This window comes from Panthera tigris, chromosome B1, assembly GCF_018350195.1.
Source record: "Panthera tigris isolate Pti1 chromosome B1, P.tigris_Pti1_mat1.1, whole genome shotgun sequence".
Lineage (NCBI taxonomy): Eukaryota > Metazoa > Chordata > Mammalia > Carnivora > Felidae > Panthera > Panthera tigris.
Window position 1 is genome coordinate 189,453,592 of NC_056663.1, and position 16,963 is coordinate 189,470,554.

Genomic DNA, 16,963 nt, shown 5'->3' on the forward strand with positions numbered 1-16,963 from the left:
TGTTGAAAAAGAAAATCATCTCTCTTTACAGACATGTTTGCACAACTAGAATCATCAAAACAATCTAGTGTAAACAAAACAACACACATGCATACAAACACACACAAAGATGAACTATCAAAATTAGAGACTGATAGATACTCCAAGTATATTTCTGCTGTCAACCAGATAGAATGAAAAATGAAGAAAAATTCTGTTTATAAAAGTGGTGTTAAATGACACAATACTTATTAAAAATCTGTGAAAACTGTTTAAGACTCTCAGATGAAGGAAATAGTAAATGTTCATTGAAATGTATAATCTAAAACCTGAAGATATAGAGTAACAACCATGTATTTCAATAGGAAAATCATAATCTACAAAAGTGTAAATCTTTCCATTATTATAAGAGAAATGTATTATAAATAAGAATACCAACTTACCATTTTAGAATTGGATATGATGATTGTGAAGTCCATTTGAAAGGATATATATCTGATTATGGCAAACAAAACAAAGCAAAACAAACCAAAAGGAATAGGGAAGGAAATTTGTCTGAGTCTATACCAAAACTTACAATAAATCCATTATAGAGAAGTAATATACCAACTGAATAGATATATAGACAACTGGCTGGTCAGAATCACTAGTTCAACATAGATCCACCTGGGAAAGTATGACTGAATATATGACAAGTTATAGCAGTAAGGTAGCAAAATGGAGGGTTATGTCATGGCCAACACAAGCAGCAAGCCATCAATAAGAAAATAAAGCATAGGCCACATAAAATAAGATAATTTTAAAAATAAATTTCTTACAGATGATTTAAAGTAAAATTGTGTAATAAAATAATTATGTTACATAAACATATTTAAATTAAAAATCATAGTAAATAATGATGTCCATATACATTTGATAAATTTATACATATATTTAAGATAATTATTTAAATAAAATTTAGGAGGGCTCCTATAACTTTTTTGGGGAAAGAATAAACCCACCAAAGTGAGAGAAGGCCCAGATATCACAAACAAAAATGGACATAATAAGGATTTCATGACAGAATCAAATAAAATAAAATATTTGCAACTCATGTGATAGGTAAATGACTGCTATCTCAAATATATGTAAAACTCTCGGCGCCTGGGTGGCTCAGTCAGTTGAGCGTCCGACTTCGGCTCAGGTCATGATCTCATAGTTCCTGAGTTCAAGCCCCGTGTCGGACTCTGCACTGACAGCTCAGAGCATGGAGTTTGCTTCAGATTCTGTGTCTCCTTCTCTCTCTGTCCCTTCCCTGCTCATGCTTTCTCTCTCTCTCTCTCTCTCTCTCTCTCGCTCAAAAAATAAGTAACCAAAAGAAAAAAAAAACTCTCCCATAATAATAAGAAAAAAATGAAAAATCAGGAAATTATATGAATAGGCAGTTCACACAGTAAGAAATCCAAATGGACAATAAACACAGAGATTATCAGCCTCACTGGCAGTGGGAAGCTTAAGACATAATGAAAAACCGTATTTCACCTCTCAAATTAAAAAATAATGTAAAGTAAAATAAAGCCTCATCCTAGTAACTAGACCTGGTAAACAGGCAGCCACATGGCTGGTAGTAAGAATGTGAGTCGCTACTGCATTTTGGAGAGTGATGTGTCAACATATTAATTAAAAACCTGAGTCCGACAGCCTTTACATTTCACTTTGGTTTTAAGTATTGCAGAATGAAAGCTCATATATGCAAAGAAATATGTACAAAGACACCTATTGCGGTATTATTGGGTGGTGTGGGTGGGGTGAGTGGTGCTGGCCAAAAAGCCAACAAGTAGGAAGAAAGAGAAAAACGCTGCAAGAAATCCAAATGTTGGTTAACTGACAGTTCAGTGCATGAAATATTATGCAATATTTTAAAATAATGAATTAGTTTTGTATTTATTGACCTAAAGAGATGTCCATGTTATAGTATTAAGGGAGTAAAGCAAGACGAAAAGGAATGTGTATACAGAAAACTACAAAACCCTTATATGTGTGTATCTGAGCTTCCACGAGCAAGGAGTTAGACCTGGTACCATATCCCTCAGGGTGTTAACATTGGTCACTGTACGTCAGGCCACATGGGGACGGGTGGGGGGTTGAATTGCCTCAATAGTTGTAATGAACTAAATTTTTTAATATTTGAGAAAAGAATAGTAAAGTTTAAAAGAAAAATGCACAGGTAGTTTAGAAGAGGCAATAGTGTTTACAGATTTGCCAAGTTTGAGATTCATAGTCATGATGTCCTGTTGCCATTGCTGGTAATCTATTTCTGTTCAGTTCTTAGTGTTACATTTGGTTAAAAATGTAAGAGCTATACAAGGGCCTGGCTGAATGTGAGATGGGATGTGGAGAGAGAAATGTAAGCTAACTGCCCATCCCTTAAATGTTGGGATTCCTCGGTCTTCTGTCCCAGACCCTCTTCAATTGGCTGCTGACAGACAGAACTGCAATGTATTAGAATTGCTTGCTACTTTCTGGTCCCCCCTAAATACTTAATAAGGGCCTCACATGGCCAGGGACAATGACTGTATTATTTACTCCTTCTCCCTGAATATAATTAGTATCTGTAAACTAGTAGGTATTCAACAGATATGTGCTCAATTGTGGGAAGAAAGAAGGATAAAGGGGAAAAAGTGGAAAGATCCAAGATACTTAGCACAGCCCCTGTCACATGAATGATTTTTACAGAACATTGTCACCCCCACAGCCCTTTCTCACTCCCGTCTTCCTGCCCCCATTCCCTTAGTCCAGCACATGGCTCATTTTCCTGATTTGGATACCATAGCCAAGCAACAAAAAGGTTATCCAGTGATTCATCAATTCCTCACCTCCCATGCTTAGCTTTTCTGGCTACATTTCAGCCCCTGGTGGGAGATCCACAGCCTTTGGCTATGCTTGCCGAATGGCCAAAGTGCACATCTGGATTGAGCATTTCATTTTCAATCCAAACCTGGTTGTATTAACGCTCTGTCATACTTAATATATACTGGGCAACATGTAGTCTGCTAGACTTGTACTCACTGGAAAAAGACAAAGCATGACATTGTTGAGGTCATACCAGCAGGGGGTATAATTCTTTGTAAAGCTATATAATATGTTCCAAATATACTGCAGCTGTTGATAAGTTTTATTGCATTTGCAGTTAGGGACCTTATTATATTTGCAGCAAAGATTTATTATATTTACTTTTATTACTTTAGCAGTTTGGGATATTTTCATATTTGTCATGAATGTATTCCATTTATGCTCATTGAGTTTATATCTTAAGTTTGCTACATGAGCAGGCTATGAATAATTTCACCTGTTGTCATTATACTTGCAGTCAATTTTCATTACCACTCTGCTAATATTTCACAGTATTTGCAGGTGCTGCATATTACATTAGTGGTTTGAGTGTTTTAAAGTCATCAGTAATGGGGCAGTGCAACCAGCTGAAGAAAGGGCACAGACCTATCAAATGCTCAAACTCCTGGCAGATGGAGGGAAATGTGTTGGGCTAAGGAAGTTGGCCATGGCAACTAGACTCATTTTAGGGGCCTGTGTCCAAAGGACCTTAGTCTGACGTGCTGAGGCTCAAACTTCAAATTATCTATATCTTATTGCTTCAAATTTCCAATATTCTTCCACTGATTAACTAAATGAAGATAAGAAATCAAGCTTGAATTTATGACAAATTATGTTTTCAAAGTGAGTCCTTGACTGAATTCACTCTACCTTGAAAAGCTAGGAGACAGTCAAATAAAACCGCACTGGAGGTGAGTATTAGCAGAGTACTTGACTTAATTCTTAGAATTAGGGGCAGGCTTTGACAGCAGGGTAACACTCTAGGCTTTCACCATTTATAGCCGCTGTAGTCTGTTAATAAGCAGAGCGTCTGATGCGAAACTTGTTTGAGTTTACATGACTTACTGTTGCTGTTAATGGAACCAGTAAGCAAGGCAATTTGGGGCAAGGAGACACCTGGAATAATCATGGCACATGCTGGTATCAACAGCTGCAGAAGAAAAATAGTAATAATCATAGCAGCTTAAGTTTATTGAGTATTTACTACTTGCCATCACTGCCGTAAAGCACTTGCTTGAATTGAATTAATTAATCCTCATGACAACTCTAGGAAATGTTTATAAGACTTAGTTCCATTCTATAGGTGAGAAACTGAGTCACAGATTATTTAAGCAACTTGCCTAAGAGCACAGAGTAGGATAATAGAGTCAGGTTTGAACCCAGGTAATTTGACTTCAAAGTTCATGGTCTTAACCCCTGGACCATGATGTTAATTTCTAGTTTCCGAACTTGACCAAGGAAGACAGTTTCCTATTCCTTAATCAAATAACGATTTATATTTAGTTCTTTTTCATGTTATGGATTGTGCTATGTTCATTGGACTTTCTCCAGACCTAGAGACTCCTACTTAGCCAATATTTAAATAAATATACTTTCTTCCAATTATATGGGAATCCACTAGTTTATAAGAATACATAGTTTTTCTCTCCCAAACTATTTTTAATACTTTGACATCAGTTTAAAGTCAGGGAAAAAGTCTATATCATTCTTATAACCCTTCTGCCCCCACTATATGCTAAAATAATGTATGCTGAAATTAACTATAGAAGTTAGAAGTATAGTACAATTCTTCATGAATCATCCCTTAAGCTAAAACAGTGAAAAGACAGAGTACTGGACCAGAACTGAGAAAACCTAGATGTCACTAATTGTGTGACAAGGAGAAAGCCACAGGCTTGCAAAATATCAATTTCCTCATCTATAAAATAAATAAAACAAATACTTTCTCTGCCTCTCTCATAGATTGTTATGAGGCCATAGGGTTACCAGATTTAGCAAATAAAAATATAGAAAGCCCGGTTAAATTTGGAATTCATATAAAAACAAATACATTTTCAGCATAAGTATGCCCCATGTAATATTTCAGACACACTTACATGAAAAAGATATTGTTTATATCAAATTTAACCAAGCATCATATATTTTATAGGGCAATTCTACAAGAGGATTGAGTGAGATAATGCATGAAAATGTAGTTAAATATTTTGACATTCTGACATAACACATTAAGATGGTAAATATGGCTGATGCTTCCAAAATAGGAAAAAGTACTCAGGAAGGATTTACTAGAGTCCTAATGTTGACTGCCTCCCAAGAAATTGATCTCAGTAGGTGGAGGGCTCTATCTGTGGCGACTTTGGAAAAGAACTGACTCTCAGCCGGAAAACACTCAAGCCAAGAGAAGGTAAAGATCTTTTGTGAAGCAGGGTGTGTGTGGTGGTGGGGGGGTGGCGGGGGGTGGGGGGTGGGTTGCAGCATTGTCCATGGACCAATGCCAGGCTGGCTGCACTAGGAATCAACAGATGGGAAGTTGTTACAAACACAGCCTCCTGGATCTCACCCTAAGAACTCCAATATATATAACTGTATTTGTCCAAAATTCTATCATTATTCAGCAATATTTCCAGATGATTCTGGGGAGTAGCCAGGTTTCACAATCACTTTTAAAGAGATTTTCAAGGGATATTAAATGCTTTTGTCCAGAACACTAAAGACCACTGCCAGTGGCAACAATTAGAAAAGCCTGGTCTCCAGGATGGGCTTTAACCTCACCATCTACATCAGACATTTGAGGAGCACTGGCTACAAGCCAAGTCACAAATCTTCTGAAAAGGTCCAATGTCTGACCCAACTGCATATTAAATGGACCAGATACATTAAATAGGACTGTTATTGTTTAAACAATATAATCCTAACTCCAAATAAGTTAAATTTAAAACAGTGGAAGTCCATGTCCAAGCTCTATGCTCATATGGTACTCTGCCATCAGAGCCACAGTTTTCCATGTTTACTCTCCCCTTCTCTCTCCTCTTCTGTCTCTTTCAGAACATCCCCCAGCTAACTTCAGTGGCTCAGCAGAGTTGATATATACCTATCCTTAAACCCTAAATACTCAGGATTAGCCAGTTCTGAGTCACTTGCTCACCCATGCCTCGGGAATGAGTTAATTTTACCAAGCCACATAGACTAAAACAAGAGGTAATGATTCTAAATGCTACAAACGATTTCTATTAATAGAAGAAAGTATGGTGGAAGGAAGGGTGTTTGTTACAATAGATTATAAAAATAATGACATGAAAACTTCCAAAAAGATTAAAGTTAAAAGAGGGGAAAATAAAAGAAAAAACATGTGAACTAAAATTTTCAAAAAGCACTTTCCAAAACCCTAGTTCTATTGAATATTCTGGAATAAATGTGGTTCCTTGGTCAAAAATTTTGAAAATACAATGTACCATATATGCTACTTAAGACATAAAAATGGCAAAGTACCATATAAATCCTATGAAAGGTTTTTCAATAGAAAACATTGTTCAACTTGATCTGACCCAGATTTCTGAATTTGAAAAGAATATGAAAGAGTTTTAATAATGGAATATTATGGGGGGCACCTGGTGGCTCAGTCAGTTGGGCATCCGACTTTGGCTCAGGTCACAATCTCGCGGTTTGCGAGTTCGAGCCCCGCGTCAGGTTCTGTGCTGACAGCCCAGAGCCCGGAGCCTGCTTCGGATTCTGTGTGTGTGTGTCTCTCTCTCTGTCCCTCCCCTTTTTGTGCTCTCTCTCTCTTTCTCAAAAATAAATAAACATTAAAAAAAATAGTAAATATATAAAATAAAGATTCTGATTTAATAAGTCAGAAGTGAGGCCTAAGATTCAGCATTTTGGATGCAATGCCATGGGGCACCACACTTCAGTAGCAAGGTTCTAAGGACGCTTCAGGAAATGCGGCTCTGGCTGCAACCTAAGGTCCTTCATGGCCATTTTTGTGTCCTCCCCACCTTAGTAACCTGAGCTCTTGTGCAGGGTCTGGCACATGGAGATGCCCATAACTATTTCAGGATTAAATAGACGTATGAAAAGATTGAGCCACTTGAAAGCTTTGCTCTTTGATAAGATTTAAAATTCAGACACCTTTTCTATTAGGTTAAGCAGAGCATCCTCATATGGGTTGAGGGAGGAAGAGGGAACAGTAGGGGAAGGCAGATTTACAAGAGGCCTTAGGCAGGTGGAAGGCAATGAGGAGGTGCTAAGCTGAGGGTCCCAATGGAGGGCCAATGGAGGGCCTAGTGGAGTTATATATGGGCACGGTGATGGGAAATTAAAACATTACTCTAAAGTAATGGTCTTTAAAAGTTTTCAGGCCCAGGTACCTGAGGAATAGAGGTCTTTATTCCTGTAGCTCACTTGAGAACAGATTCTCAACTGGAGATGGTGGAGTTAAATACCAGAACTCTACCTGCATAACTTAGTCTGAAAAGAGCCCTCCTCTCCCACTCATTCTGATTTGTGACCACACTCCTTATCACCACATACTTAGAAGCACTGGTCCAAAAAAAAAGCATCGAGGAGTTTTATAAGATAGTGCTTCATAAGGAAGGTTCTGTTGAATACCCTAAGCAACTAGCATATTCTAATAATCATCATCACCATCAAAATAGGTAGATTGAGGAAAAAAATCATACCAGCTGCATATTTATACGAGCATCTCTTTCTCTCTTTGATATTAGTATGCAATTAATGAACATTAGTTTCTCAGATCACTTAAGTTCTCAGTGTTTGTTTCTTCTTTTGAGAAATGAAGTTCAGAATCTTGATGACACTTGTTGGTGGCAAAATAATAATTCTCTACTTCTCATGCTTCCAGGTGAAGAAACTTCAGTTAAATGAACTTCCAGCTCTGCCTCCACCCATCTTATTCCTTCCATGCTAGGAGAAATCAGCCAGCTTTGTGGTGTGGTTAGGAACAAAAGTTAACCATTCTGGCCACAGTATCTTCCTCTGTTCTGTCTGGGTTCTTCCTGCTCACATAGAACTGCATCCTGCTCTTCTATGGAGTGGGTGGACTCTGCCATGTTAGACAAAGTCTTCAATCATGCAGTACTACCTGTGACAAGGTGAGTATGTTCAATTTGGGAATAAAGTATTAGCAAGCCCTCTTGCTTAGAGACATATAGCCAGTGTCTACATTTACCATAATATCAATAAAGCAGATACCCTGATTCTCCTTGTCTCTGTATCCTGGATTTCATTTTGTTCTGAACTAAGGTTAGGAACAAAGTTGTTAGTTATTAAATTCCTTCAAATTCTAATATTTGCATGCATTAACCTGGTTAGGAACCTCGAGAAAATATAAGAAGCAGCTCTGGGGAACAAAATACTAGAGCGCGTGGGCAAGAGAGACAGAAACAGAGAGACAGAGGCAGAAAGAGAAAGAGAGAGATTGGCTGGCAGCTTTATTCTTAGTGCTTTTAGTAAGTGTGGCCCAAGTGGAATTTTGTCCTTGGTGGATCATTATGGTTTATGAAGGCTTTGTTCACAGCTAACTGACTTCACTGATATAGGTAGGGCTATTTTTAGCAGGCAAAGCTCATAGAAAATATAGATCTTTGGCAACAAGCCTTGCAAGGACCTTGGAAAACTTGGACAGCTCTACCTTATTGAGCAGTCCATGCTGGCCTTGACTATGTAAAGGCACAGCTTGATCTTGAACTACAAGATTGTGACTTGACCTCTGCAGAAGCCATTGAGGTAGAGATTAGACATTATATGTAAGATGATGCCAAGGTGAAAAAGTATAAAACTGAAAAGATATCAGGCAAGTCTCACTTTAAGTCATCCACAGAACAGGAGAGAATGGCAGCTTCCTTTGGTGGGGCAGGGACACTGTGCTGCGAGATTGCATCTGGGAAAAGGCAAAGACCTAAAGGAAGCCTAGTAGGCATCATTTTGTTTGGGCAGTTCATTTCACTGTCAGCCCTCCAATTAACACAAAGTAGAATAACTCTAACCTGATTGTTCATGGCTTAAGGAAGAATCAAATAATGAGGCAGATTTAGAACACCCAGACTTATGGGTGGAATAAAAGATATTTCACAAGCTGAAGCCATAAATTCACCCAGAAAAGGGTCATAAGTTTCATTAATGAATGAAAGAAAGTGTTGAACTGCATTCAGGGGGATAATAAAGGTGATATCTTTAACTCTGTTTGTCAAATTACTATCACTCTCTCCCTACTGCTTAAGGATTCAGGTAGAGGAAGGGAATATTATTTGTTGAACCCCTAAAACCTCAATTAAAATAACAAGTATTTGTTTTTAACTTTTCAGTTAATTTTTTTTTCTATTTTCTTCTTACCATCACAACAATGCCGGGTAACATGTAATGCTGGCCATGATTAAGGGAGTGAAAGTGTAATGGTGAGGGGCGCCTGGGTGGCTCAGTCAGTTAAGCATCTGACTTCAGCTCAGGTCATGATCTCATAGCTTGTGGGTTCAAGCCCCGCATTGGGCTCTGTGTTGACGATTCAGAGCCTGGAGCCTGCTTCAGATTCTGTGCCTCTATCTCTCTCTGCCCCTTCCCTGTTCTCTCTCTCTCTCTCTCTCTCTCTCAAAAATAAATAAACATTTAATGGTGAAAACTGATGGATTCAGAATATACCTTGGAAGCAGGGGCAATGGAACTAGACAAGTATTGGATGTGAGGGAGAAGAAGAAATGCAGGGAAGTATACCTGCTAGGTTGTAGTATTCATTAATCACATAGTCATAACTATGTAATTGAGATGATAAAGATAGAAAAGTAGCAGATGTGGGGAACTGAGACACAGCTTGTTTAAATTCAGGTGAGTTTACTTATCTTTATAATATTTTCCAATTTCCAAAACAGGGCTGATAATTGCTCTATCCTCCAAGTTTTACCATGGGAAGGAAATGAGATATTCCATGGAAAAGTGGCTTGGAAAAGTGAAATAGCTTCTGAAAATACAAACTCTTCACTGAAGCAGTTATCTAGGTAATATAATGAAAATTAATTCTTGTTCTGAATTTCTACAGGTGGTAGATGCCAAAAACTGTCCCCATTTTTAAATTTTGTGGAATTTGTTTTGGCTCTTCTTAAATGAGATGATTTAACAAAAATGACAATAAAATCTTCTTCAGTTCTCTTTTTAAAATAAGCTAGGATAGGATATCTAACACGGAAGGAGTAACTAATATACTCCAGACCCAGATCATCCACTTTGTAAGCATTACTTTATATTTATTTAATTTCCTAATCTTCACATCAAACCTGAGTAGCTATTACTATGCCCATTTGTCAGATGAGATTCAGAGAATAAAAGTAATAGGTACAAGCCTACAATGTTAGTAAATAAGTAAATCTAGAGTTTTATCTGAAGTTTTGATAACATGAAAATGCATTTGGTTTAACAAATAGGTCTTTTCTTCTTTTTTTTAGTATTTATTTATTTTAGGGACAGCACAAGCAAGGGAGGGGCGGAGAGAGGGGGGACAGAGGATCTGAAGTGGGCTCTGCACTGACAAGCTGAGAGCAGGGAGCCTGAGGTGGGACTCAAACTCACAAACCATGAGATCGTGAATGGAGCTGAAGCTGACTGAGCCACCCAGGTGCCCCAGGGTTCAACAAAAGCCCCTTGAGAGCCCACCATATGCCTGGTGCCCTGGCCTGTCTATCCCAGCAAACTTTCCCAGTTATATAACAGAAACAAAAACAAGCAGACATAAAAATGTGAACAAGACCCTGGGCCATGATAAATATTCATTTTAGCCTTTTACCCCTGAGGATATGAAGTCTTGCTAATGCAGATGAAATAGTTTGGGATAGTGATTCTGGACTATAAATCTAAAACCCGAAGCTGTAAGGTTTTTGTCCCTAGTTTAGCTGACATTGTTTTCTTCATCTCAGATAACAACCTTCCCCAGAAATTACATACTTTGCTAAGTTTATTTATGTAGCAAAATTGACAGCGTGTGCGGAGACTGTAAGGGGTGGGGAAGGTGAAAACTTGTGTAAATGTCCAGGTTCCTGTGGTTCTATGTCAGACATAGAACAGAGAGCAATGATTCAGATTAACCAATGCTCCCTACTTCCTATAAATAGAACAAGTTACATAAAACAACTCATCATTTTCCAAAATGTGCCCTTTGAAAGTATTCCCTCACACTGTGGGATGAGGGCAAGAGAATGTCTGTAAGTATATAAGAATGCCAGATTCCTCCATTTAAGAACCAGATTAGAACTTCAGACCACTTCTAACTATAAAGTATCTGTTCATGGATGTATCCAAAATCCATTTGGTTTATTTTTTCTTTTTTATATTGTAATTTGTACTGGAGGAGATAATTCTGATGAGGTAGATTATGACAAAAAGAATATGGTCCGGACAATATAGCAGATGCTCAGTGGATACCTATGGACTTTATCATTCAATAATCCATCTTTACTTCTTTTTTCATAAATGTTTATTTATTTTGAGAAAGACACAGAGAAAGACAGACAGACAGAGTGTGAGTGGGGAAGGGGCAGAGAGAGAGTGAGACACAGAATCTGAAGCAGGTTCCAGGCTCTGAACCATCAGCACAGAGCCTGACACGGGGCTCAAACACACAAGCTATGAGATCATGACCTCAGCATAACCAACTGAGCCACCCAGGTGCCCCTCCATTTTTACTTCTATAGTGTTTTCTACTGGCAAGCCATTTTCATATACAATACCATAGTGACTGTTTGTGGTGAAAAAAAGAAAACTAAGAAGGAGATGATTATTTCTATTAACATAATTGGGAAAATCCTGGCAGAACTTGAAATCATATATTCTGGCTGTTCCAAAACAAAGTTCTGCATTATTCTCCAATGAATATATTTTCCTTGGGCAACAGGAAAGATACACTCATATAAGTACATGTATTACTATTATTATTATTGTTGTTCGTATATTTTTATTATATTATTATTATGTTATTAATTATGTCTTAGTATGCTTAGGTTGCCATAACAAAATTCCATAGACTGGGAGGCTTAAACAATAGAAATTTACTCTCTCAAAGTTCTGGAGCCTAGAAGTCCAAGATGAGTGGGCCAGCATGGTCAGGTTATAGTGAGAACTCTTTTCTGGCTTGTAGATGGCTGCTTTCTTGCTGTGCCCTCTTATGGGCTTTCCTTGGTGCACACATGTGGACAAGGAGACAGACAGAGAAAGAGACAGAGAGATCTTTTCCTCTTCTTATAAGGTCATTGATCCTATTGGATTAAGACCCCACCCTATCACTTCATATAACCCCAATTTGTTCCTAAATACCCTATCTCCAGATAGAGTTACTTTGAGGGTTAGGGCTTCAACATATAAATTTGGGGGATGCAATTCAGTCCACAGCATTAATAGAGTAAGAAACATTTTTTTCAAGAGTTCCCACAATAGTTTTATCATCTAACATACAATAAAATATCTAATGGTAATGCTATTTTGTATGCATTTTTACATTATAAAAGCTCTTTCCTAATTTTTTATATTACTACTAAGGTGAAATATTTTTTGCAGTGCTCAAATTATGGATTTTTTTCTTTCTTAATATTAAAAGTTTGATGAGAAAAATGTTCCTTTTCGTTGGAAAATGCAGTTTCAAATTATTTTAGTTAAATGTGCAGTTTCTATTTAATGTTAATAGAAACTTGAAATAAGATTATGGCTTATGCTCAAAGTCCACAGTTATAAAGAACACTATCTTTATCCACTAAAGATAAATAGATAAATAAATAAAGCATATCCTATTAACTCAAAAGACCTGTTTAATAAAGAACAGGAAGGAAAAATTATAAATCAACAGAACACAATGATTAAATTCACTGGTAATAAAACACATGCAAATTAAAAATAAAAATCACATTTAATATCAAATGACTAAAAATCATAAATTCCCAATGATGATAAACTTTTAAAAAATCATTATCTTCATACACTACCATTTACATTATATATTAATAAGATTCTCATTTAAAATGTCACTAAAATATTCAAGACTTTGACCATAGAACCTCTCTCCTAGCTAGGAACATTTCTTAAGAATATTTCAAATTTTTTCTAAATTAGAGACAGAAGGATTTATATGCATAAAATGAAGGAAAATGCTGAGCAAGTTTACCTAAATAAAAATTTATGAAGCCTTTTAAATAATTATGAATACTATAAAAATGGGAAATAGTTTATAATATAATAAGTGAAAAAAGGAAACTGAAAGTTATGAACACCTCGAGAGTACAAGAAACACACATAAAGACAAGAGCCAGCAGGCAATGTTAGAATATGTGCATGTGCACACACTGGCACAACAGAGCCATTAATGAACTTAGGTTTTTGAATTCTGAATCATCTATTTTATTTTTAAAACTTTTTTTTAGTTTACTATAATGTTTTAATAATAAATGAAATCCGATGGATATAAATATAACTAAAATAAATAATGAATATAGATTTAACATAAGATTTTCATACATTACGTATTTCTGCACTCAGCAGTATTTTTTCTCAGTTTAGCTCTAACAACAAAAGTTGAAATGAAAAGGAAAGCCAAATGAAATTTGGCTAGCACAATACATGACAATAGCCTGTAAGTTTAAACTAATTATCCATTTGATTATAGTAAGGTCAATAGCCAAATTTATAAATCTATACATGATTCATGGGAGACTACAGGGAGGCAGAGAAGCATTTTAACAAATCTAATCATTTTAAAATTTCTTATTTTACTTTCTGTTGCTAGTACAAAGCTTAGCAGAAGGCAGGCACTCTATAAATAATTGTTGAATTGAGTTACATTTTGTAAGAAGCAGATCATAAATTAGATGCTAATGTATGAATACATTTATATAAATTATCTTAAATATTAATTCATGCAAAATATAGGACATTTCTATGTCTCTTTCTGAATAGATAAAATGAATATAAAGAAAAGAATGTAATCTCCACAATCAAATAGAGTAGGCACACAGTAAATATTTATTCAATGAATGAATAAATAAGTTAATGACTATATGAACACATTTGCTTACTCTTTCTTAGATTGTCTCTTCCTGGGGAGTACTATCTATCAGTGTTTCTCATGGCGTGGTTCTCACAGCATCACCTGAGACCTTGATAAAAATGCAAATTCTCAGGCCCATCCCAGAAACTCTGGGAGTGAGGCCCCCCACTCTCTGGCTTGACAAGTTGTCCAGGTGATTCTGAGGCATGTGATGTGAGCTCAAGTTGGAGAACCAGTGATCTAGCCCAAGTAACATTGCTTAGACCATGCATTCTACAGTCCCTATCCCCGTAAAAGAGGGAGGCAACTGGGCTCACAAACACATGCTCTAAGGACATTATATGTCAATGTGAGATTTAGTTTTGAATTAAAGAGCCCATCTTTAAGAAAGTTTCAATAAAACTTCAGTAAAAAATAGTTAATGATGTGTATCCTCAAAATCTGGAAGATATAGGTAACCTAGTATTAACAGGAAAGCCCTCAAGTAAAGAAAATAATTAAAGACTGTGCCTGAAAATGAGATTTAAGTAAGCTCCTAAATCAACATTTGATCAAAGCATCAGACAAAATCCACATCAGGGTAAAAGGCTGAGAAAGCTAGTTTGCCAAAAGGCCAACCAAGGGGTCCCCATGGGAAGAAAATCTATACTTTGGATACTTATAGAAAAAAAATGAGTTTGGAAATCAACTTTGTCATTCATCAGAGAACTTACACAGGGGGAAACTCTACAAGCTTTTCTGTTGTGAGAAAATCTTCAGACAAATGTCTAAATGTTATTTCTCCAGAGAATCCGTTTCGGGGAGAAGGCCAATAAATGTGATGAGTGTGGGTAAGCATGCTGTCAAAGGTGATATCTTCATGTTTACTCATGAGTCCATACAGGAGAGAAACTATATGAAATAAAATCAGTATAAGGAGGAAAATTTAACTAGACATGTCTTGGAAAAGCCACATAAGAAGCATTCCTAAAACATATGCAAGTTAGTTGTGGGTTGCCTGCTCTTAAAGGATTACTTATGCTACTGTGCCCCTTGGTTGCTGGTGGTTAATGAGTAAATTCTATTTAATGCAACAAAAATTACATGTGTGGTTACTACATGTAAAAACATTCTTAAAGTCTATGAAGGCCAGTAAGAAATGAACAAAGCATAGTGCCTTCCTTCCAAGAAGATTGCAATCAACCCACAGAGATAACTCAAAATGCAATCAGTTGTTTTTGTCGTTCAAACTCTAAGTAAACCAGGCAATGTGTTTTAAAAGTGACAAAATACAAAGAATGGATGCATATTCTTCCAGTGACTAGAATCTGGAGAAGTTGAATAAGTTGAATGAACGACGCGTAGGGTTTCAAAGGGTAAAGGGGCTCGGAAAGATCATTCTGAGGTGGGAAAAGAGATAAAAGAGGAAAAAAATATGCAGGAATCAAGAGAGAAGAAAGCATGGTATGGTGAGCAGAATAATGCCCCCTTTAAAAGATGTCCATGTCCTAATACCCAGAACATGTGAGTATGTCAGGTTATATGGCAAAGGGAATTAAGGTTGTGGATGGTATTAATGTAACTAATCACCTGTCTTTAACATAGGGACATTATCCTGAACTATGTGGGTGGTCTCAATGTAATTGCAAAAGAGAGAGAAAGAGAACAAACGAAGCACGTTGGAGTCATGCAATCGAAGGTTTTAAAGATGGAGGTAGGAAGCCACAAGAACCCAGGAATATGGGCACCTTCTAAAAGCTGGAAAGGCAGAAAAATGGATTCTACCCTCTAGCCTCCAGAAAGAAACACAGACAGGATGACACCTTGATTTTAGCTCAGTGAGACCCACTTGAAGTTCTGACCTCTAGAAATAAAGGAGAATAGATTTGTCTAATCTTAAACTACTAAGTTTGGGTAAATTGGCATAGTAGCAATAGAAAAGTAATAAACACAGATTCTGGGAAATGACTGAACCACAGTGTGTTCTGTAGATTTCAGGACAGTACACGGAAGGCAAATTGGTACCATGGTGAGAAGGACCTTGACTCTCAGGGTAAAGCAGATCTAAATCCAAAATTATTGTGAAAAATCATCATAAATTTGAGCTAGGGATTTTGGAGGGTTCAGGGGTTGTGCAGATTGAACCTAGAAGTAGTGTGTAGGATGGATTTGAAGACAGAAAGATAGGAGGCAGAAGTCTCCCTGGGAACCTGATAGTAAAGTTTAGTTAAGATGGTCTCAAGGTCTGAAAGGCAGTGGTAGCAAGATTATTAAAGAAGAAAGGCGAGAAATATTACAAAGATTGATCTACTTCTATGTGGGGGGTTTGGAGCCTGGGGTGAACTGGAGGACTCAAAGCATTTCAAGAGAAGATACACAATATATAATATATATATAATATATAAATGAAATCAAAAGAAGCCAGGGGAATGGGAGAGACAGTAAGACAGTATTCATTTTGAACATATGAAAAACGAAAGTTGTATTTTTATATTTAAAAAGTGGAATATATGCCAATTGGATCTAAATAATATTCTGTATACCCAAAATATGACAGAAACTCAGCTGCTCACCAAAATCAATTCTTTACTTCCAACAGAATGGAGATCCCAGCTAGATACAAATCTAGACTAAATGTCCCAACCTCTCTTGCAGTTAGAGCACACAACTGGGCTCTCTCCATTGGTATGTGGGCAGAGACGATGTGGGAAAATTCTTGGTCAGAATTCTGAAGAGAGCCGGGGTTCTATTTCCACAGTTCCTTTGCTCTTCTGTCCCAAGGAACTGCACAGCCATAAGCAAGAGAGAGATTGGGTCAAGGCAGGGCTGAGGGGAGGAGAGGTGCTCTTTCTACCTGAACAATCTTCCAGGACGATTATGTGAGGAAGAAATGTCAAGCCACTGACACTTTTGTTTCCACAGCTGAGCCTACCCTAACAAACACAGAGTTTCCATAACAACATGTGACATCAGTAAATCTAGTTGTGACTTTCTTTATAAATGTCAAACTGTCAAACTCCATCTATGCAGATTTAAATACACACAGTCACATGATGATGCACATACAACCCCTTTAAACTCAGAGTTTCTTCATTCAAATAT